The 21,119-nt window shown below is 55.3% G+C and overlaps 1 long non-coding RNA gene across 1 annotated transcript in view; it reads left to right on the top strand.

The window, feature by feature from the left end:
- Window positions 1–21,119, top strand: part of LOC128842680 (uncharacterized) — a 27,585-nt gene extending 6,466 nt beyond the window's left edge. Inside the window, exons 2-3 of the long non-coding RNA XR_008446090.1 lie at window positions 8,124–8,232; window positions 20,971–21,119. This is a non-coding gene — a long non-coding RNA (uncharacterized LOC128842680). The remainder of the gene's footprint in view (window positions 1–8,123; window positions 8,233–20,970) is intronic.

The following is a 21,119-nucleotide window of genomic DNA, read 5'->3' as shown; positions in this document are numbered from 1 at the left end:
CCAGTCGCTCCCCAAGGGAACCCAGGGGCGAGAGACATGCGGTTGAAGCAGCACCTTCCGGAGCAGGCCAGGAGGCCCGCGTTGGCACCAAGGCCCTGGTCTGATCAGCCGTCACCTCCGGACCTGCTCTGTGTCAGGCTCTGGCGTTTCATCGTCCTCAGGTGTGGCCAGGACAGGATCCCATAAAATGAACCGGGCCCCTTCCAGGGCTTGGGGAGACTCCTCCCACTCTTCTAAGAGGAGAGCTGACCAGTACCATGCTCCCTCTGGCACATGGGATGGAGTAGGTCCGTCCGACCGCTCCCCAGTGCCGTGCCGAGAACAGCGAGGGCCCATACCATTGGCTCTGGCTCCAGCCATGGGGAGTCTGTTGAGGCTGGTACCAATGACATTGGCACCAGCGCCAACTGTCTCCATGCCAGTGGCATGCCAGGCAGCATCGGGCCTGTTTTGCCTCTCAATCCCGGACTCTCCACACGTGGGTCTTCACCAAAAGCATGGTAGTGATGACAGCTTACCTCAGGAAGAGGGGAATTAATATCTTCCCGTATCTGGATGACTGGTTACTGAGGGGAAAGTCCAGAGAGGACATCCTCTATCTTGTCTAGTTCACACTACATCTACTCGATCATCCGAGTCCCATCCTGAAAGATGGGATGTCGACACTGTTTCCAACTTGAAGAATCGAGTTCACTGGGGCCCTGATAGACTCTACGAGTTTGAGAGCATTTCTGCCAACCAACCGATTCCAGGAGATTCGCTGCGTATGTCTGAAGCTGCAGTCCCAACCCTCAGCCACAGCCCGAGTATGCCTGAGGTTGCTAGGCCATATGGCTGCATGTGAACATGTAGTCCAGTGTGCCAGGCGGTGCCTTTGTCCTCTTCAAATGTGGTTGAAGTCTGTCTAGCATGTGTCATCCCTTGGACAAACTGGCCTGTCTTCCCTGCCGATCCTGGCAGAAGGTTCCTGGTGGAAGGACATGGTGGGAAAGGGCTCCATCTCCACTGATCAGAACTCTTGTCACCTGTGCCTGCTAACAGGTTGGGGAGCATATCTGGAGTCACTGACAGTTCACGACCTGTGGTTGGAACAGGAAGCTGTTCTGTCTTTCTCTGCTAGATATATCTCCCTATGTTATTATTATATAACCTATCTCATAGAGCTGGAAGGGACATTGAGTCCAGCCTCCTGCCTTCACTAGCAGGACCAAGTACTGATTTTGCCCCAGATCCCTACATGGTCCCCTCAAGGATTGAACTCACACCCCTGGGTTTAGCAGGCCAATGCTCAAACCACTGAGCTATCCCCTGCCCCCCTCCCCCAGCTCCTTAGACACAGGAATCGAGCTGCCTCTCAGCCATCTCTTTGCGAAGCTGAGCACACCTAGCTCTCTAAGGCCCCCACTGCACAGAATTTTCTCCAGCCCTCAAATCTTTTTTGTGGCATCATCTCTTTCAATGTCCTTTCTAAAATGGGGAGCCCAGCGCTGGCTGCAGGAGAGCAGGATCTGTCTCAGCAATGCCGTACGCAGAGTTGTGATCTCCTCTCTGCTCTGCTCACTGCTCAGCCAGGGGATGGGGAGTGACGCCCTTCAAGGCCAGCATTGGGAGACTCAGGTCCCCCATGACCAGTATCAATGGGCAATGTGACTTTCCTGCACCAAATGGCCAGTGTCTCCATTAGAGCCGGGCAAACCTCCCAACTCCGTCCTTCCTGGGGACCCGCAAACACTTCCTGCCCTCTCTGTCGGCTTTGGGCTCATGCTCCCCATCTTGAGTATTGCACAAACAATCCCCCAGCCCCAAGTGAGACTCAGGGCAAACTGGCAGCGTGGGGTGGGTAGTGGTCAAAACACCAGGCCGCTTTGGGCTTTGGGTGGGCTGATGCAGGGTGTCTGGGATCCTGAAAGAATCCTGGCTGGTCTGTGGCTTTCTCCTGGCTTCCTTAAGGCCTGTCTGAACTGGGTTTCTAGACACTGGTGTAGACCCCCTAGTGCAAACACAATTTGCACTGACACAGATGATTTGCACTAGTGCAGCTTCCCCCCCCGGCTTGAAACTACAGCAGAAGCTAAAATCCCAGTGTCAGCAAGTCCTTAAAGAGCATCTTCCACTCCCTGCAGGCCGAGCCTGCCTGCTGGCACCAGAGACAAGCTGGGTTACTGGCAGGAGCAGCGAGTCAGGGTAGCGGCCAGCTGCAGATGGAGCGTGGTTAGGGGCAGAGGCACTCTGGATCAGGGAACCGGTCTGTCTAGGGTGTCCTGTGCCGGTGGCCAGCCATCGCCTGTCCAGGTTCGCTGGAGGAGTTTATCTAGGTGCCTTTCACTGGGCTGGGTAGAACACTGAGTTTGGAACGAAATGTCAGTCTGGCCGTGGAACATTCTGGGGTGTTCTTTTCTCTCTCTGTGCGCCAGGGAAGTGTGCAGGCAGCCAGAGACATCTGTGTGAAGGCTGCCGTTCGCTAGCAAATGTTGGACCTCAGCCCTACCTCTGTGATAGTCTGAACAAAAATCCCAAGCACCCCCAAAATCCTGAGGGGCTTGGGCTCCAGGTCTGCCTGCCTTGGCTCCATTCCCGTGAAAAGGCATTTTTTGCTGTGCAGTAGAATTCCCTCTGGCTCCCTGTACTCTGCTTCTGTCCAGGAGGGAATTCTAATTTTGTTCTCTGATCTTTTTGGAGATTTTTGCTGCCTGCTGCCCTGCTGATCCCTTTGCATTCTTCTTGCACGGGTGGAAAAGTGCCTTTTTCTGGACTCAGGTCACTGCACTTTAGCAAACAGGCTCACTGCAAAGTTATGAACAGAATTTCCTCCTCCGCTTGTGCTGTTATGAATGGAACCTTCAGCTGCACTCCCTTCCTATTGTCCCAAGGAGATAATTGGAGGCATAAATGAACCAAGGGTATAATGAATTCTTCACCTATTCAGCTGGAGCTCAGAAGCAGAAAGTTATCTGTGCTAGCACTGAAGTGCTGAGGTTGCTACACTCATTCTGGGGAAGCTCAGGAAGGACGACCCTCTTTTGTAGGAGCTCTGAGGGTGAGATTGCAAGCAGCATCTGCAGCTTTATCCTGTATGTGCAAATACAATTTTAAGTGCTGTCAGTCACAGCTGTGAAACAGATTCCATTGGAATCTTCCCCTCAAGAGCCTCTCAGAGACCGAGTCTGAAATGAGGGCAGGAGGCCAGCTAGCATCTTGGAGTTTTCCTGAATAAACCAGATGAGGAAGTGAGACCCTCACACCCAGGGTGAGTGCAGGAAACTCAGCATCAGAGCATAAAAACGGCCATACTGGGTCAGACCAAAGGTCCATCTAGCCCAGTGTCCTGTCTTCCGACAGTGGCCAATGCCAAGTGCCTCAGAGGGAATGAACAGAACAGAACATTGAGCGATTCTCTCCCTGGCGTTCACTCCCAGCTTCTAGCAAACAGAGGCTAGGGACACCATCCCCGCTCATCCTGGCTAACAGCCATTGATGGACCTATCCTCCATGAACTTATCTAGTTCTTTTTTGAACCGTGTTATAGTCTTGGCTTTCACAACATCCTCTGGCAAGGGGTTCCACAGGTTGCCCGTGCATTGTGTGAAGAAATACTTCCTTTTGTTTGTTTTAAACCTGCTGCCTATTAATTTCATTGGGTGACCCCTGGTTCTTGTGTTATGAGAAGGAGTAAATAACTTGTTTACTTTCTCCACAGCCATCATGGTTTTATAGATCAGAGGCCTGGGGGTGCAGCCCACCTCCATGGAGCAGACTGTGGGGGTTCAGTCCCCCTGGGGCTGCTCCCCTAGATTGTAACCTACTCCCATGCAGATGGTCCTGGCCACTGGGTCCCTAGACCTGGAACAGGATAGCACCCAATCCCCATGCTAGTGTCTGTGAAGGGTGAGTCGTAAAATGGCCTATTCTCACACAGCTGGGCGCTGGAATTAATATGGAAGCTTTCTGTGTCCTGGAGTCCACAGGACTGACATATGCGTATTGTGATGTCCCATCTCCTACAGGGCTCCCCATTGACGGCTTGCCCTCCTTCCACCCAGCTCCGGCACGGGGAAGCCCTGCCAGGCCTGGTCGACCCCCATTCTCACCTCCTCCAAGTTTTGTTCAAAGCTCCCTTTTCTGAGAGGGCAATAAGCCCTCATCTTCCCCCACCAAGGAAGCAAACAAAGGCCTTGAAAAGGAATCCTGACCCTAATCAGATACCCTCTCCACTGCCCTGCTCAGCCCACGTGGCGTCCCACAGCATCCCACCCATTGGGTCAGGGCAGGGCCAGCTATGGACCATGTTGTGCCAGGCAGGGGAGAGCTCTTCTGCTCTTGTGTGCCTCCACAGGGGTCTGGCCCAGCGCGGTCCGTGCGCTTGCCTGCAAAGCAGGGTTGGCTGGTTTGTCCCTAGCTGGCCGGCACTGAGAGTCTTGGAGTGTGGCCCACGGAGGAGCGAAGGGAGGACATGGGGAGAGAGAGAACGCTGAGGCTGACTGCTAGGGAACACCTGGTGGGGGGTGGAGCAGCCTCCCAAGGGAAGGGGTGGGAACCCCACGGCTTGGAACATTTAAAACTGGGCTGGAATGTGGCACGGGGCACAGTCCTGCTCTGGCTCCAGGCAGTGGGTTGGAGCGCTCAGCACCTCCTCTCGATTCTCTGGATAAGCGACAACCAGACTCCTGGCCGGACACTCCATGGCTGCCAAGCAGGAATCATGAGGTCCAGCCCCCTATCCGCTCTGTGCTAGCCGGAGCCCAGGCTCTGCAGATCCTCTCTCATGCTGCTGCAGGTGGCCTGCAATCCTGAGACATCTTGTATGGCTTGGCTAAGCTTTCCGCAGCAGCTGCCAAGCTCTCTGTGGGATGCTGCAGCCTTGTGTGATTTTTCCTGGTAGGTGCCTGTGCAGCACCAGGCCTCTGTATTTCCGTGCAACAGCTTCCAGCAGGCTCCAGCTAGAGCCAAGGGGGCAGGTGCCAAACCTGGGTCCCCAGAATGAATGGACATTCTGGAGAACTTGGCCTAAATGGCTTTCCCGGAATTGCACAGCGAGTCAGTGTCAGGAAGAGAAACTGAGTCTTTGGGCTCCCAGTCCTGTGCTCAGTCCACTAGCTGGCCGCGTGAACCACATCCCGTCTCAGGGAGTGCAAGCCGAGTGCTGAGGTTCGAGCCGCCTCTCAGGCTTGGAAGAGCAGAGACCTTCCCCATCACAGGCCAGGCCAGCCCCAGACTCTCTCCTAAAGCCCCGCTGGCCATTGGTGACTCCGGTGCAGCACGCACTGTACTGTAGTGAAACACCCGCGTGCCAGTTTTTCTCTGGGTGAAAAATGACCCGATGTCGAAATGCAGAAATGCGTCTGGAAAACAATCAGCGTGAAGCCTGGCAGCACACAGAGACACCCCGGGAAGTGAGGAGAAGTGGCACAGCAGAGCCATGGAGCTGTCATTCGAATTAATCCTGACCGAAAAGTCCAATAATATTTAATGGGGTGAAACTCCTAGCGGGCTAGAGAAGTTACTGGAAAAGGCTAGAGAATGTAATGGAGGGTGATAGTCTTAACATAGGATTTTTAACCACCCTGGAGCAGGGACAGTCCCTGAACAGGCCGTTTGTTACATTCATCGGCTAGGTGGTTAATGGTTAATTACTCACTGAGGCACATGGGCCATGACACTGACAAGTCCTGCTTGGATTGCATCCCTGGCTCTTTGCCTTGGTCCCAGTGTTCATGGGGATGGAGAAGGCGGCTGGCCAGAAGATTCAATTTCATCAGAGTAACACACTTCCCAGCCCTCGCCAGCCAGGAATGGGCCTGATGGACTAGCCATAATGACTAGAAATAACATTAGAATTGTTTTCTCAGTCCATATGCAACATGGTCCAGGTAAAGCGTGACCCAGTGACTGCCTCCCTTCCATTGGCACCGCACGGCCAGTTAAGGGCACATTGCACGGACCAAATGCACGAGGGCACAAGTACAAACCATGGCCGCAAAGGCACATGCGTTGGCCCTATTCCCACACACAGTGCTCTGGCAGCTCATGGCGTTCCGGCCAAGCGCAAGGCTCAAGGCTTGGGGGTTCATCTCTCTTTCCACATCAAGAGAGTTCTAATACCCCTGGGCTAAAACCAAGCAAACTGGTCCGTGTGTTTTAAATCACCCTGGTGACACCCATCACACTTTTATACCAAGGCTGCTATGTGTGATTCGCACGGAGTCAGCATCAGGCTGGGATCCCCAACCCCTCGCTGTGGGGGTGCAGGGGCATTGCCCAAGAAGCAGCATCCAGTCTCCATGGGACATAAGAACGGCCATACTGGGTCAGACCAAAGGTCCATCTAGCCCAGTATCCTGTCTTCCAACAGTGGCCAATGCCAGGTGCCCCAGGGGGAATGAACAGACCAGGTAATCCTCAAGTGATCCATCCCCTGTCGCTCATTCCCAGCTTCTGGCAAACAGAGACTAGGGACACCATCCCTGCTCATCCTGGCTAATAGCCATCAATGGACCTATCCTCCATGAATTTATCTAGTTCTTCCTTTTTTTAACCTTGTTAAAGTCTTGGCCTTCACAACATCCTCTGGCAAGGAGTTCCACGGGTTGACTATGCGTTGTGTGAAGAAATACTTCCTTCTGTTTGTTTTAAGCCTGCTGCCTATTAATTTCATTGGGTGACCCCTAGTTCGTGTGTTATGAGAAGGAGTAAATAACACTTCCTTATTTACTTTCTCCACACCCGTCATGATTTTATAGATCTCTATCATATCCCCCCTTAGTCGTCCCTTTACCAAGCTGAAACGTCCCAGTGTGATTAATCTCTCCTCGTACGGAAGCCGTTCCATACGACTGTAGGAGGGGCTTCGGGGAGAATGGGAGATGATGGATTCCCTTCCGAGCTCCCTCTAACTAGATTTGATTCCTCTCTGCTCAGGGGAATGGGGGTGGGGGTGATCTGACTGTTGGGTTTCAGCTTTGTAATGCTGGGCTATTAGTAGTGTATAGAATAGGGCACTATCCCTTTAAATAATCTGTGAGCCCTCCAGTGGCGCTCACTGTGTTTTAGACGCCACCGGCTAGGGTTACCATATTTTGTGCCTCCAAATGGAGGACACTCCACGGGGCCCTGGCCCCGCCCCCAGCCCCGCCCATGCCCCCGCCCCAACTCCGCCCCCTCCCCAAAGTCTCCGCCCCCTCCCCTGCTTCCCGCGAATATTTGATTCGCGGGAAGCCTGAAGCAGGTAAGGGGGGGTGTGGGGGGAGGAGGCACGGCCCAGGCTGGCCCCCGGCGGCTCCAGCCTGGGTCGGCTCGGGCCCTGGGGTGCCGGCCCCGGCCCCCGGCTGACCACCCCCGGCCCGCCCAGCACTGCCGGCCCCCGGCGGCCCGGCGCACCCCCCGGCTCCCGGCCCCGCGACCCCGGCCCGGCTCCCGGCCCCGCGGGCATGACCCCGGCCGACCGGCTCCCGGCCCCGCGACCCCGGCCGACCGGCTCCCGGCCCCGTGGGCCCGGACGACCGGCCCCGCGACCCCGGACGACCGGCTCCCGGCCCCCCGGCTCCTGGCCCGGCCCCCGGCCCGGCACCGCACCCCCGGCCCCGCGCCCAGCCCTGCCTGGCCCCCGGCCCGGCACCGCGCGCCCGGCCCGGCTCCCGGCCCGGCTCCTGGCCCGGCACCATGCCCCCAGCCCTGCGACCCCGGCCCTGCACCGGCCCCGGCCCCGCACCGCCGACCTCAGCGAAAGAGTCCCCGGCGGAGCCCTCCCTCCCTCCCGATTTTCCCGGACATGCCCGGCTTTTGGGGATTTCCCCCCGGATGGGGATTTGAACTCCCAAAAGCCGGACATGTCCGGGAAAATCCAGACGTATGGTAACCCCACCACCGGCCAGAGCGGCAGTGCGGATGTAGCTAGGACCTGCCTGTTTTGTTTAGTCAGTAACCACGGTTCTCTGGGACCCTGCTGTGCCCGGGTGGTTTCCTCGTATTATTTTGTTGTGTTAAGAGAAAAAGACATATCACGACCATACCTTTTTTAAAAGTTAAGAAAGGAAAAGAAATGGGCCCCCTGTGAAATGAAGACTTGCCTATTGTGTTCACAGCACAGAGGGGCCCAGCTTTGTAACACAAATGTGCTTTGGACACAGCTTCTTTAGAAGAGATCTGGAAAGTGATGAGCATGGATCGCCCTCAAGGCAGGTGCCGCGATGGAGCAGGGTCACCTGGAGCAAACGCCCTTCTTGGAGCAAGAGCCAGGTTGGTTGTTTTAAATTCAAATAATGTCACACACAAATCACACTTAAAATAAATCACACTCACACACATGCACACCTGCACACCACACCCACACACCCCACTCTCCAGAATCAGATGAGTTCAAACCTTGAAGGAGGATTTAGGGCTTTTGTCTCTGGCCCAGCAAACCAGGTGGTCACACAAGCCGCAAACCAGGAACAATTGCAGAAATTACAATTTCCTGCGCCGGTGCCATGAACAAACAGTGAGCAGTGGGGCAGGGAAAGCCGAGAGCAGGGGCAACCTGAATAGAAAGGGAAGCCAAACAAGACTTTGTCCCAAGTTTTACACTAGGCCTCAGGCCGTCACCAGGGCTAAATATGCTGCTGCTTCTCTGGTGCTCAGTGTTCAAATAAGGGCTCTCATAATACCTTGGCTTAGTCGAGCTTAGCGGGCTGTAACAGGCCCCAACAAGGGCCTTCCTGACCCCCTCTGTAAATGACTTTAGCCAGCAGGCAACAGAATGTCTGCCCCTTCCTTTGGGGGGGGGGTTCCCTACAGGCTTTAATAGCGCCGGTAATGTTTAGACTTCACCAAGAAAACGCAGGGAGCTGTGAACCTGAACCTGAAAACCACCTCATGGTCTAGGTTCCAGGGGGTGCTTTTTATCTTCGCAAACCTTCTATTTATCAATTTCCAGTATTCCATACCAGCCATGCAGAGCCCCAGAGATGAGATCCTTCTGACAGCAGGAGGGGAAGGACAGCACACCCCCTGATACGGTGACCTTTGTAGCAGACCTCAGTTTAAGAGAAAAGGGGAAACAAGGAAAAAACGTTAGCTAGTCAAAGTAAGTCCCACTTTGTGGCCGTCCGCAACTATAGAGCCAGTCGCTGTAACACGGTGCCTATAGCATGCAGCACAGAAATCCGCCAGTCCCCCAGCAACCTCAAATCCTGCAGGAGTGGAAAAAGCCACCACTGCAAACTGACAGCCAAAGCTGGAGGGATTTGTAAATAGTTTCCCAATGATGTAATCCTATAAAGAGAATTAAAGAAACTAAGGGCCGAATTAATTCCCACAGAGAAGAAATACATTTGTGATCTGTGCAAATGACCTAGTTTAATTAAACGTTTTTGGGGGGTGGAAAGGCAAAAAGGCTGTTCTACGCTAAGTAGCAGAGCGCTGCGACACTTACCAGCAGGACCTTGAGAGCAACTAGATTTTTAAATGCTACATAGTATTTCTAAAGTACTGCTATTGCCTCCTTGCGATATCAAAGTGCATTACGTTTGGTCCTATCCTTGAGAGGGGAGGGGATATCCCATTGACCACCACAACCCTTTGAGCCATCCTGTGCCCTGGGGTGTGGCTTGGCGGTGGGTTGGCTGGTTGTTTATTTTTGTGTATTGCCTTTTCCTCACCTACAAACAAATAGGGTTCCAACTTTCTACTCGCACAAAACCGAACACCCTTGCCCCGCCCCTGCCCCGGATCGCCTCCTCTGGCAAAGAGATCCGAGACAGAATCCATTCCGGCACAGCTGAGATGCAATTTGCTGTGAGCATGGTTATCTGGCTTGACGGTAGGGCCAGCACAGCCGAAGGCGAGTTTGGAGTGCAGGTGGTTTGTGGGATTGGGTTCAGTGCTCCCGGCCTTCCAAAGCCAGTGTGTTTAATCTTCTGTAAGTGGAGCAAGGCAAAGCTGCCAATGTCGCTCGCAAAGTGCTAACGCATCATCACTTATTCAGATGCCTGACTTCCTAAGACCCACCAGCTCTGCAGGAGAAATTGCCTTTGAACTCCCTGCTCACTAGATTCCTTGGAAGCTTCCCGGGGAGTTTTGTTTATGATTCATGCAGCCTTATTATTACTTTGAGGCTGGCTGAACAAACACAATGGAGTTCAGTGCGCCCAGTCTGGTGGGGAGCAGAGCCGGCAGCTGAGTAGAAATTCTTGTGCTACCGAAAAAACAGGCAATAGTATATTGCTGAAACAATACTCCGCTGCCTATTGGGACTTAACATCAAAATAGCTCCTCCACCTCTCCCAGGGCACACGAACAGTGTCACGAGTGGAATGGCCGGGTGAAATAACAGGGATGCTCCATAGTGAAACAGAACTTGCTGAACCTGAGAAAGGAGAGATGGCCAAGCCATGTCATAGAATCATAGAAGATCAGGGTTGGAAGGGATCTCAGGAGGTATCTAGTCCAACCCCCTGCTCAAAGCAGGATCAACCCCAACTAAATCACCCCAGCCAGGGCTTTGTCAAGCCGGGCCTTAAAAACCTCTAAGGAAGGCGATTCCACAACCTCCCTAGGTAACCCATTCCAGTGCTTCACCACCCTCCTAGTGATTTTTTTCCCCCTAATCTCCAACCTAGACCTCCCCCACTGCAACTTGAGACCATTACTTCTTGTTCTGTCAAGGAGTCGCCCTGGGGCCAGGGTAGGTTTGTTCCATACAGCATTTTTCCTGGGGTTTTGTCCGGCCTAGACTGGGCCTTCTGCCACTTGCCTTTGAAGAAGATTCTGCACCTATCACTTACAGCAAGTTGTTCCTGACTCAGTCTAAAAATCTTCTCATATTTTCAACCCATTGCCCCATGCTATGGGACTCCTGTAACGAATACAAACTGTGCTGGTCATGCTCCCGTGTCATGCTCCATCCTCCTCTCCTTCCTTGGTGCTGACACCCTCCAGATCTGTGTAGCCTGCTGCCCCAGTCCCTGTGGTCATCGCCTAGCCAAGCTGCACACCCATGTGGCTCCTATATTTGTTTCTCATTCATGGGTCGCTCCATCCCACTGGTTCTTTTCATTTCTCCTGCTTAGGTGCCCCCTTCTGTCTGTCCATGTCTTTCTGGTAATATGATGCCCCAGGTGCTGCCCCAGGTTTGATGGCACCCAAAGCCCTAGAAAGGCGAGGGCCTGTCCCCTCCCTGCCTTTGCATGCAGCCCAGTGTTTCACCTGGCTTGTCAAACTGTTACCTGCACACCTCGGGGCACCCACCTTTACCCTGTTCCTAGGGCTCAGGGCGTAACCTTCTGCGGGTTTGCGGGGCCTTTTACTAGTGAAAGAGCCTTACCCAGTAATATCCTTAACCTCTGTTTATTAACACTCACCAAGCAGAAACACACGCTAAGCATACAGTGCTCTGCTCACCAATCCTGATCAGGCAGGCGGACTTTCCCTGTTGGTCAAACAAGGTCGGTCTTGTCCGGGTTCTGGTTGCTGCATGACACAGTTGTGCATAGGAGTCTAGCAGCTCTGATCTCAGGCTGTGTCTTGGAGGTGAGTTCTTCTTCTTCCTTTCCCTTTCCCTTTTCCTTCCCAGCTGGTCTCCTTCTTGGACCCCAGTTTATATAGTGAAACTTGAGTCCTGCTTAGCTATACTTTAACCCAGGAGTAGGCAACCTATGACACGGGTACTGAAGGCGGCACACGAGCTGATTTTCAGTGGCACTCACACTGCCCGGGTCCTGGCCACCGGTCTGGGGGGCTCTGCATTTTAATTTAATTTTAAATTAAGCTTCTTAAACATTTTAAAAACTTTATTTACTTTACATATAACAATAGTTTAGTTATAGATTATAGACTTCTAGAAAGAGACCTTCTAAAAACGTTAAAATGTATGACTGGCACGCGAAACCTTAAATTAGAGTGAATAAATGAAGACTTGGCACACCACTTCTGAAAGGCTGCCGACCCCTGCTTTAACCAATTATTTTACTAAAATATTACAGAATGATTCTTTGACCAATCCTAGCGTACTGCGACATAATTCTTTACTCAATCATACCCCGCCACCTTAGTCGATTTAAATCTTGTAAAATTAATTATGCAACAGACAGAAACAATCCAAGAACCAGACAGAAACCAGACGGACAAACCATAGAGAAGTAGGGGCCATAAAAGCAAAACAATCAAGAAGTAGAAGTAGATTTCACACCCACAGCTGCTGGTAAGTGATTCTTTGCCAGACAGATGCCGTCAAACAACGTTTTCATTAACCATCTTAAGCTCTGTTTCTTTATCTGGTGCTGGTGGGTACCATGAGGACAGGAGCCTCCTGAACAACCGGATAGCACATTATCTTAATGGAATGTAGATGGAATGAGAGGCTGCGACTTTCTGCTTCTTGGCTCACGGCTGCTGCTCTAATCTACCTGTAGACAAAAGCCTCAGACCTCACTAAACCTTCTCGGAAATAAAACACTGAGCCGGAAAACTCTTAGGGGGTGAAGGCCAAAGTCCTGCTCTGGTTTGGGTGGGTACAGGGGGATACAGCGAGCTCCCAAAGAGGGAGGAATCCTGCCTAGAAGGAAGGCATGTGGCTAGAAGGGGATGCCAGGCCAGGCCCCCAGCTCGCTGGCATGCTGTGGGAGGCAGAATGGACTGGCCAGGGGATAGGCTCAGCTCTAACCTACTCCCAGTGAAGTAAGTAGCAAATCTCCCCCGGCTCACTGGGGGCAGGAGCAGGCAGTGTCTCCTCTCCTAGCGCATCCTGAGCTGCTGGGACCCGGGCTGGCAGGATGGCTTCAGGGCTGGGCGCACGGCTGCCACTGCTCCCCTCCCCACCCCCTTGTGGCCATCTCCGTTGAGGGGCTTCTCTAGAGGAGAGGGTTAGAGTTGTGAGAGTCATCCATGGGGCGTCCCTGGTACAGACCTCCTGGTTGATTTGGGGAGGCAGAAAGGCAGAGGGCCTGTGATTGGTGACGTTCGCTCTGCCGGTCCTGAGCACGGCGTCGACTCAGAGAGCCGCCGGGCACTTCGTAGCCAGCAACACAGCAGGCCGCGCCCGCGCCGGGCTGCCCAGAGCCCTGCTCCTTTCGGACCTTCCAGGCTGCAAGGAGTCGAGCTCCCTGCAGCCCCTGGCTTCAGCCTGGCCCTGCTAGCAGCTGAGCGCAGCAAGGAAACAGACAAACTCCAGTGCTGGCCACAAGCACCAACAGCTGCTTGGAGCCTGATCAAAACCATCAGCCCGGGCTGCGTAACCGCCGGCCCCCATATTGCCAAATCCAAGAAATGCTGGAAGGATGAGAGTCGGCTCCAGAGAATGGGGCCTGAATCGCCTCTCTCAGGGGTGTAGATCAGCAGCAGCTCCACAGACAGACATAGGGTTGCGCTGCGGTACGCGAGAAGCGACTTGGGCCCCGGACAATGAATGGCCACATCCTGGAGACCCTGCAAACGGGCGCAGCGGGCCCCTTTCCCACGAGACGCGTGGTGCCAAAGGGTGGAGCTGAAACGCAGTTATCAGCTGGGACCCAAATGGCTCCTCGCAGGGCAGGCCCAGCGTTCTCGATGGGGCAGATGTAGCCGGGTGCCTCTGAGCAAGTCGCTTTTTACACACACGCTGCCACTCTGGCCTCGTGGGTCGGCGCCGGCTGTGGTAAGGGGGATCTGCAGCCTTAGGCAGAGATAGCCGCAGAAATGTCTAGGGCCAAATTGTGCATTGCAGCAAATGGTTGTTTAATTCCTGGAGTGCCCTGTCTGAGGGAGCAGGCTCTGCCCTACGCTGCGGGGCCCCGACTCAGCTCTCACAGGCCGTTTCCATCTCTCACTGCTGGGCTCTTGTGATCTGAGCCCACGGGGGGGAGATGGCTCAGGAGATCCCAGACAGCCCTGGAGCAGGGTGCGGTGCCAGCGGACAGGCTGCCAGCTCAGCAAGATGATCGCACAGGCTGGGGATGGAGACCTCGGCCTGAGCCACCCTCACTGGTGTGCGCGGGGCCAGGAGCTCTGTGCCGGGGCCTGGCGAGCGCTGCTCCCTGCTGCCATCAGCTGGGTCTTTGGCCAATGGATGGGCCCTTGGGTCTGCCCCAATGCACCCATCCCCCATCCTCAGCTTGGCCTCCAGTCAGAGACATGCCAAAGCCTGGAATGGGTTACAAGCACTGGAATGGGTTCCCTAGGGAGGTGATGGAATCGCCTTCCTTAGAGGTTTTTAAGGTCAGGCTTGACAAAGCCCTGGCTGGGATGATTTAGTTGGGAATTGGTCCTGCTTTGAGTGGGGGGGTTGGACTAGATACCTCCTGAGGTTCCTTCCAACCCTGACATTCTATGATTCTTTTCCAATCTGCCCAGGGCAGCCGCAGTGGGTCTGGAGTCACTGTGGGGTTGGGGCCTTGGAGCATAAACTGACCCACTGACTCCCCTGACTCCAGATTTAGAGCAGAACCTCCATGGTCCCAAGTGCCGCTGTTTCCCGGGGACCCCACGGGGTCGGGGGGGGGGGTCGCTGGTGGGGAGGTGCACGCGAAGGAACGGCGCGGGGGGGACGACACTCCTTTGTGCTGCCCGTCGCTCCGGGCTGACCGGCTGGCGTGCACACAATCCGCTGGGGTTTGCGGGGAGACGCGCTCCCACACGGGGACGACCATGTGCAAATTCCCACCAGTCAGAGTCCCAGTGTTACCCAGGACACGCTCCCTTGCACTGCCTCCTCCCCGACCCAGTGCCGGGGCCCCACAGCGCGCAGAGCCGAGGGAGCAGCCAGGCAGCCCCCCACCCCAGGGTCTCAGCCCTTGGCCTGGCCTCAGCAAGGGGAAACGGTTCGAGGAGACTGCCACCCAGTGGCAGAGGGCAGGAACTGTGCTGGCAGGGACTCCCTCTCCAGCCCCAGGAGGGCCCTAGCAGCATGTCCTGGGGCCCAACCGCGCAGTCCAGCCCTCGGCCAAAACTCGGTGATTGCCTGGGCCTGGCCGTTCCTGTTTCACTCCGGTTTTGCCTCAGGGAGTGAGGACGGCAGGGTTAGGCCCGTTACCGGGTCCATGGCAGGTCTGTTTTCAGTTAAGGGGGGCATTGCTTTTAACAGCAAGAATGATCCCAAATTTGGGTAAGGAGCAGAAAGCCTGTGTGCGCATTGCTTCCCCCTTTGCTCCCCGGTGCCAGTGCCCAGCGGGGCCGGGCCAGGAGCCAGCCCGGTTTACAGCTCCCTGCTGGTTGCTCAGTTAGTTTACTGTAATTGTCATGTGACTGCAGCTTGAGAAACAATGGGAATTGTCTCTTCGTCTCTTTTTCCAGGCTGTGACCCAATGTTGATTTGGTTAATAAAATGGCCCTTTGCCTTATCGTTCACCATTCTGCTGGGTCCCCTCCAGCACACGCACTTTGGCTTCCTAGAGGAGAAGCTACCCTTCAACTCCTTTTAGCCACCGAGTCCCCCCCATCCTCACTCAGCATCAGCACGGAAAGTGACAAAGAAGATGATTAGTGAACAATATTAATGGGTGGAAGATGGTCCTTGTTCATTCAGATTCATTATAGTGACAGCTCTTGTCTTGAAGGGCAATAAAGATCGAGATGGGATGACAGATTCTTTACTTCTCTCCATTATGAAGTCAGTTTGAGAATGTAATAAAAAATCATGCAACTCTTAATGGAGAGAACAGCACTTCCCTTTAAAAATGGTGACACCTTTCTTTTCTTTTCTTTTCTTTTCTTTTCTTTTCTTTTCTTTTCTTTCCAGAGATCTGTTGTAATAGGTGTTTTAATCCTGAAACATCAGCCTGGCTGCCCCACGGGAGCTGGTGTGACACTGATCTCTCCTCTGGAGCGGAGAACTCAAACAGGGGATGCTGTTGTGTGTGGAGAGGGTGAGAGGTGGGTGGGGAGCACAGCAGCTCCCGAGTAGCTTTTAAAATGTGCTGGCCCAGATCCTCAGCCTTTGCGCTGCTATGGAGGTGCGAAGCCCCCTTAAACTGGCAGCCAACCGGGGAGTCTCCTTGCACAGGGCAAAACCTGGGGTGACAGAGCTGGCATCGTCAACTCTAGGCCAACCCCTCACAGTCCCTGGCTTTAGGGGCCTTGTTGGGGGGCGGGAGCAGAGCATGGCTCAAGCATGAACCGCACGCCAGTGATCCTTGCTTGCTGCAACCGCATCACAGGCTGCCCTGAGCTAGAGTAGGCCTGAGGCTGCTCTACATTGTGCCAGGGTTGAACCCCCCACCCCCGGCAGCCCCAGAGATCAGGGAGGTGCAAGGGGGGCTTAACGCTCCTGTGCAAAGCACGGCTCAGCCAGACCTGAGAAATGTGTGGGGGCAAAACCTCCGGTTCAGATGCCCGTAGGCTCTGAGGCAGACAGAACGAGCACCGTGGGGAGTAGCTAACCTGGCTTCCCTCTGCACCGCACTCCGGCTGCTGTCCCGCCAGGGTGGCTGCATATCTCTCGCTGGGCCGGGGCCTGGGCCTGGTGATCAGCACTAGCTGTGAAGTGTTACTGGTGCCGTGTTCTCTACGGCCAGGATAACGCCCAAGCACACGGCTCATCCAATGTGCCCCCCGCCCCGTGGGGAAGGAGCGTGCTCACCACCGCCACAGAGCAGCGTTAATGGCCTGAGCTGGCTTTACTGACAATAAACCCAGGCCGGAGCCCTGCCTGCACGGCTGCCCTTCAGAAATCGTATCTGCTGCTCCACGCTTTCCCTCCTCTCTCCAACTCTGCAAGCCCTCGGTAAACATCCTGTCGCAGCCCGACAGATCGCCTGATAAACGTTACCGGGGAGAGTCAGGGAGAGCGGGCTGGAATATCTCCTGGCTGGGGGGCTGAGGGCCGGGGATCCCAAAGTTCAACAGGAATCCAAGCAAGAGTCTTGAGGGCTCAGCACCTGGGCCAGCGCTCTCCCTGCCCACTGCCGGGGTTCGGCAGAGCTGCTAGGGCCAAAGACAACCCGGTGCTGCTGCAGTATTTGCCAGCCTGACCCCCCCACGGCTCCTGCCCTGTGAGCTTTCTCCCCTTGCATGCAGAGCGAGTGACTTCTCTGTGTATGTCTGCAGGAGCTGGGGGCTTCCCCAGGCGCCGCGGCTTCAGGGCCAGGATTTAGAGCCGGCGCTTCACAGAGAACACTGCAGCCTGGTCAGTGACGGCTCTTCCCAGTGTTTGCAGGGCTCACAGCCAGGTTCTGATTCAGCCCACCAGGATGACATGGGTCGGCTGATCCCATCTGCCCTTCCCAGTGGGGACTGAGCTCAGGCCTGGCTCTCCAGGTGGCCTGCGGGCTGCTGACAAGCGCTGCGGCGGGAGGGCGGAGCCGTGAACGTGTGAATGAGGGCAGTGCCCACCTCCACCGGAGCAGGGAGAGGCTTCCCAAGGGCCTGCACGCTGCTCCCAGGGGCCGGAAGCTGCCCCGGGGGAGCCAGGCCTGGCAGCTCCGCACGGCACTCGGTGGCCTTGGTCTCTCTGGTGCAATGTTCCCTCCAGACTTTGTTACCTGCTGATCAGACTGCGGCCAGGGCAGGAACCTGAGAGTTTGGGAGATTTCTGCTCTGCTCCCCAAAGACCAGGGGTGGGCTATTTACAGACCCGTATGTGTGCACTGAATTCCCTCCCCTCCCCCCTCACACACTCCCTGAATTGCAAGCAGAGGGCCGAGTCCTGCAGCCCTAACAGAACAAAGCTCCCTTTGCTTCAGCTCTGGCTCCGGCTCAGAGATGTAGTGAAGAGCAGGAGTGATGGCAGGATGCCCGGAGACATTCAGCAGGACTTCGGGGCCAGCTCCTGCAAGGTGGTGAGTGACCTCTCTGCAGGAGGGGCCCTCATTCCTCTCGCATCTCATGGGTGACAAATGCAGGCACGTGGACCTAGCCGGTGGCCAGGCTGCTTGATTCACCTGCAGATTAGGGAGATGGCAGCTGCAATCTGCTTCTCACCATCAGACCTTCCTGCTCCTTGGGTTCTGGAGAGGCCGCGATGGCCCCGGTACCACCCTGCCGGTGTGCTACGGCTGAGATTGGTCAGAACTAGGCGGAGAGTAGGTGTCTTGGCGGAAGAGGCTCATTGCCCAGTCCCCATGTGTTTGCTGCGGTCCCTGCAATGTTTGCTGCTTTTAGCCCAGGCAAAGCCCCCCAAAACCCTCCAAGGCCCCAGGATTTCAGAGGAATCAGGGCTCCGTCTCCTCCCACTTCTGGGGGGGAGGAGGGGCAACCCTATGGTCTGGAAGCTGCAGACTGAAGTCAGGGTGTGTGGTGGGACTGGGGAATCCTGTGACGAACCAGCTGGTTGGGATGTGACCACTATCTCCTGCTGCACAGAGTCAGAATCACTCTCATGAGTGTGAGCGTGGTGGGCTGGACCCAGCCTTGGTGGTGTCCTCACTACACCCTATCCCAGGAATCAGTCCTGGGGGAGGAATGGAGCAGTGAAGGTGGGTCCTCCAGGCCTGTCTAGAGAGGCCTCTCCAGAGCAGCCACTTGGAAACTACAGAGGCCTGGTCCTCCCAGGGCTAGAAGGGCTACTGACTGCCAATCACAGCCCGGCAGGCTCAGATAAAAGGCGCTGCAGAGGCAGGGCAGGGCAGTCCCTGGGTGGGACCAGAGGAGTGTTGGTGTAGGTGTGGCAAGGTGCAGCGCTGGCCACAGGCATCTGAGATTAGCCGGGATTTGCAGGGCTCTGGCTGAATGGGCACAGTGGGGTTCGCTGGGAGCGAGGGGCTGAGAGCTCTGGCCCTGAGCTATGGGTGAAGATAAGGGGCCAGGCGGGAAGAGCTCCAGGGAATGCAGTGCAGGGCTGCTGTTCAAAGGGTCCATGGGTTGGAACCCGCAATAGGGGGTGGGCCTGGGTGCCCCTGGCAGCGGCAAAGCACAAACCCCAGAAAGGGGGGTTGAGCCTAACCTAAGCCCCAAGTAGGGGACAGAGCTTGTCTGGAAGCTGGAGCAAAGGGCTGTATTTAAATGGCCTATAGCCAGGTGTGAAGATCCTGTTGAGGGCAGATAGACTGTTCCTTTGTTGGACTCTTTGCTACCCTGGAAGGGGTTTGCTTTGGCCCTGCAATCTGCCCGGAGGGCCAAGCCCCAGAAGACCAGCAGAGGCAGGCAGATGGCCTGCAGGGGCGTCAGGAGCGGGATGAGGAGTGCAATCCCCCCTCCCCCTGAACTGCAAGGTGGTGCTCGAGAGGTGAGTGCCCCCCCACTACAGTGGGACATAGCTCCCGCTCTGCTGCCTGCTGGTTTCTCCTTGACATCGGGCCCTTCAAAGCGGAAGGTTCTGAGATCTGTCCTGAGCAACGGCAGGGCCGGGGCGGGGGGTGAGATCAAGATCTGGAAGGACAGGGTGAGTGGGGGCCTAGCGAGACTGCGGCAGGGCACGGGGACAGACAAGGAACCTAGGGAGCCTCCTGCCAGGGAAATGAGGGAATGCACTACCTGGCCCAGTGCCAGCCTCTCGTGCAGAGATCCCGCTGGGCAGACTGGGCTGGCCCGTACCCCCCCTCCACCTGGCTGGGATCACAGAGGGATGCTGGACAGACACCCAGCAGCCCCAGTGCCCTCGCCACGCTAAAGCAAACAGGTGCAAAGGTGAAGCTGAGAGCGCCCCAAGCCGTGACACGTCTCTCTGCCCTGAATGACTCATACGTATCTCCACTAAATGGGACCTCTGGTCACCCGGCAGCCTGTGGGCAGGGACCTTGTCTCTCTCCCTCCCCAGCTCCAGTCAGCAGCTGCAGGGAGGGGGCAGAGGAGTCCGGAGAGCTGAGAGTTTGGACCCTCTCCTCCATCTCTGGGGTGTGCTCATTCAGTGCCCTGCCCCCGTGTGCGCTCAGAACCTGACTGCAGTGCGAGCTAAGCACCAAGCAGGATGGCGTCCTTGGAGCCCTGCCTCCCAGGCTTGAGCCAAAGCCCGCAGTGCTGGAGTCGGGAGCGGGGGTCGTCCTGGAGCTGAGCCAGGAGATATCTCCAGGTGAAAGATAACGGCAGCGAATGAAAGCAGTGTCTGTCCGACACGCCAGACAGCAAGTTGCTCTGTATAAAAGAGACATTAATACAGGGGAAGTCCTGCTCTAGATGGCCCAAGGAGGTGGCGTCTGGATTAGGTGTAGGTTATGGTTTGGGGCTTGGGTCCAAGGGCTAGGCTGTGGGTTTGGATTAGAAGAAGCAGAAATCTTGTGAATTGCTCTGGTTATATTTCTGCCTTAGTTCATTGTTAGAAGATTTCGGGTATGTCCAGACCAGGACCAGGAAACTGGCTCCTCCTGGTTTTGGATCTGACCTGGAGTCAAAGCTGGGGGTTTGGGCATGAGGATTGGAATCCAAACTCCAAAGGAGTTGAGTGGACTCCGCTGCTCTGTCACTGTTCTGTGCTTGTTTCTCCACACTGCACCTGTGTGGTCCGATGCAGTTCCGCCTCCGGGAAGCGCTGCCATTTCAGGAGGCAGCATTGAGGCAGCGTATTACAGGGGAGATGTGCGCACTTTGATTCCTTTTGCTGGAGACTTTACTTTTGTTTTTTCTTGCTGTGTTGCTTTCCTTGACCTAAAGTGAAAGTCGTCCAGGCTGCAAGTGTATGGAAAAACCCAGTAAAGAGTTGCCTGGATACAGGTTCGGCGCTGAAGTTCCAGTTTGGGCCCATCTCTGAGTTTGACCCTTGTCACTTGAACGGACTTTCTATGCAATATGCTGGCTTAGTGCCTGTGGGGATCAGGTGTCCCTCCAGTGACTGAGATAAGGACCTGCTGCTTAGGTCACAGTTAATTCAGGCTTCTGCTAGTGAAGGTCTCTGAGTTCCATCCTCCCTATTGCCTCCTGGCCTGTCTGGACTCCTGACACTCCAGCGCGGTCGTCTGAGGGAAGAGTAGTTAGCACATCGACTTCATGTGTTTGATCACGTTTCTCTTGAATGGCTGGTCCTTGCAACTATAACGGTCTGCTACTTGTTGGTGGCTTTGGTCCTGTTGGTACCCGTGTGTGTGTGTGAGACTGCCGTTTGTAACACACAGATCTGTATATTCAGTATCAAGAGCGGGCGTTCCTTTTTCCTAGAAGGACAATCCCTGACAAGTGGAGACGATACACTAGAAAGGCTGTTGGAGATGAATGCTTGAGACAAGCTTTGACTGCATGATTCATTCGCCAGCCAATCCATCCTGTCTGAACGACTTCAATTATATCGACTTCCTGTGAAGGCTCAG

Source organism: Malaclemys terrapin, chromosome 9 (assembly GCF_027887155.1).
Source record: "Malaclemys terrapin pileata isolate rMalTer1 chromosome 9, rMalTer1.hap1, whole genome shotgun sequence".
Classification (NCBI taxonomy): domain Eukaryota; kingdom Metazoa; phylum Chordata; order Testudines; family Emydidae; genus Malaclemys; species Malaclemys terrapin.
The sequence above is the reverse complement of the archived record's forward strand: the minus strand, read 5'-3'. Positions and strand labels throughout refer to the sequence as shown.